This window comes from Neodiprion pinetum, unplaced genomic scaffold, assembly GCF_021155775.2.
Source record: "Neodiprion pinetum isolate iyNeoPine1 unplaced genomic scaffold, iyNeoPine1.2 ptg000106l, whole genome shotgun sequence".
NCBI classification, from domain to species: domain Eukaryota; kingdom Metazoa; phylum Arthropoda; class Insecta; order Hymenoptera; family Diprionidae; genus Neodiprion; species Neodiprion pinetum.
In genome coordinates, this window is record NW_027184497.1 from 25,001 (window position 1) to 27,500 (window position 2,500).

At 51.1% G+C, this 2,500-nt stretch overlaps 1 pseudogene; it reads left to right on the forward strand.

Annotated features, from left to right (window-relative positions):
* Window positions 1–2,500, forward strand: part of LOC124224171 (large subunit ribosomal RNA) — a 7,403-nt pseudogene that overhangs the window by 1,935 nt on the left and 2,968 nt on the right.

Below are 2,500 nucleotides of genomic sequence, written 5' to 3' on the forward strand. Positions count from 1 at the left end.
GCGTTCCCCCCGGCGTGGGCGCGCGCGGTTTGAAATGTGACACACCCGTCGGGCGAAAGGGAATCCGGTTCCTATTCCGGAACCCGGCAGCGGAACCGTTTACAAGTCGGGCCCTCGCAAGAGAGTTCGTCGGGGTAACCCAAAAAGACCTGGAGACGCCGTCGGGAGATCCGGAAAGAGTTTTCTTTTCTGTATAAGCGTTCGAGTTCCCTGGAATCCTCTAGCAGGGAGATAGGGTTTGGAACGCGAAGAGCACCGCAGTTGCGGCGGTGTCCGGATCTTCCCCTCGGACCTTGAAAATCCAGGAGAGGGCCACGTGGAGGTCTCGCGCCGGTTCGTACCCATATCCGCAGCAGGTCTCCAAGGTGAAGAGCCTCTAGTCGATAGACTAATGTAGGTAAGGGAAGTCGGCAAATTGGATCCGTAACTTCGGAATAAGGATTGGCTCTGAGGATCGGGGCGTGTCGGGCTTGGTCGGGAAGCGGGTTTGGCTGACGTGCCGGGCCTGGGCGAGGTGATGGTAATAACCGGATCCGAGCTCGGTCCCGTGCCTTGGCCTCCCGCGGATCTTCCTTGCTGCGAGGCTTCGGCGGCGGTTCGCCGTTGCCGTCGTCCTCTTCGGCCGCCATTCAACGGTCAGCTCAGAACTGGCACGGACTGGGGGAATCCGACTGTCTAATTAAAACAAAGCATTGCGATGGCCCTAGCGGGTGTTGACGCAATGTGATTTCTGCCCAGTGCTCTGAATGTCAACGTGAAGAAATTCAAGCAAGCGCGGGTAAACGGCGGGAGTAACTATGACTCTCTTAAGGACTCCTTGGTGAACGTCTTTAGCCTCGGAGCCCAAGTGCCAACCGTACACCTCCTCGTGGTGAGAGTCGGGCAACGTCAGTAAAATTACTGGCGGCCAAGTACGGTGGCTATCTCAGGGTCTTGGGGGTTGCCAACCCCCTCGACCCTCAACTGTTGGCGTGAAACCCAAAAACAAGCCTCGGATGGAATCAGAGTCCGGCGAGTCCACAGACTCAGCCGACCCAACAAACCTCAACCTTCCGAGCACTTCAAAAGATAAAGGTCATCGGAACGTAAGCGAGAACGACGGAGCATGCAGATTTCCGGGCTGCTATAAAACCTTTAAAACCACCAGAGGAAGGGGTGTTCATGAATGCAAAGCACACCCGGACTGGTATGATACAAAGAAACTGGAAGTAGAGAATGTTAAAATCAGATGGACGGATGAAGAGAAGCTGCTAATGGCACGTCGTGAAGCAAAGATACTGTTTGAGAGCGAGTCTAAAGTCATGAACATTAACCAGCGGATACAGGAAATATTCGGCGCTGGAAGAACGATCGAAAGCATAAAGGGGCACAGGAGGCGTCCTAGTCATAAACGGAGAGTGCAAAAATTCCTGACCGAGCTGACAGAGCAGGCCCGGGCGGAAGCCGAAGAGAACAGCGAGTCAGACGATGTGTCGGCACCTGATCCTTCTTCAGGAAGGCCAGCGAACACCTCACTGGACGAATTAGCGCGCTGTTTAAAAGACATGAGACCACTCAACTATGAGAGTTATCAAACACAACGGCTTAATGAGATCTGCTGGGCCGTACCTAATGTACCAAAGGAGAGTACTCTCATAAACACTGCTCTTTATATTCGTGAAATCTTACCCCCGCCGAAAGATCATCAACCAAAGGCTTCGAGAGAGGGTGACCGTGCTGTAAATAGGAGGCAAGCCAGGAGAGCCGAATATGCCAAGGTACAAGATCTGTGGCGAAAGAACCCATCTAGATGTGTCAAGACCATCCTGAGCGACCAAATCGGCGACGAGCCTTTTATCGACAAGGATATTATGGAACCTTACTGGCGTGCAGTCATGAATAAAAATAGTGGCCTTGCCCCAACGGTTACGGCCCCTATACGAACTGAAGATAGCCTATGGAAACCAATATCGGCGAAAGAAGTTAAAGCCGCATATCCACCTACAAGAACAGCGGTAGGACTTGATGGTATCAGCACAAGAGCTCTGAAAGCAATTCCGGTGGAGATATTAGTGCGTCTCTTTAACATCTTCATGTGGTGTGGTAAATTACCCGAACACCTGTACCTGTCAAAGACGGTGCTTATTCCAAAGAAAAAGGATGCTCAAGAACCCGGAGAATTCAGGCCAATTACTATCTCGTCGGTTATTGTACGAACTTTCCACAAAATCCTGGCGAACAGACTAAAGATAATACAACTCGATGAAAGGCAGAGGGCTTTTCGGGACACGGACGGATGCAGTGATAATATATTCCTAATGGATATGGTACTACGTTATCACAGAGCGAAACATCGGAAGCTCTTTCTCGCATCGTTAGATATAGCTAAGGCATTTGATTCCGTCTCCTTTGAAGCCCTTGTCGCTATTATGAGATCCAAAGGCCTACCAGAAGCTATGATAGACTATATCGAGGAGGTTTACGAAAATAGCAGCACCTCACTAATACATGGAGGATGGAC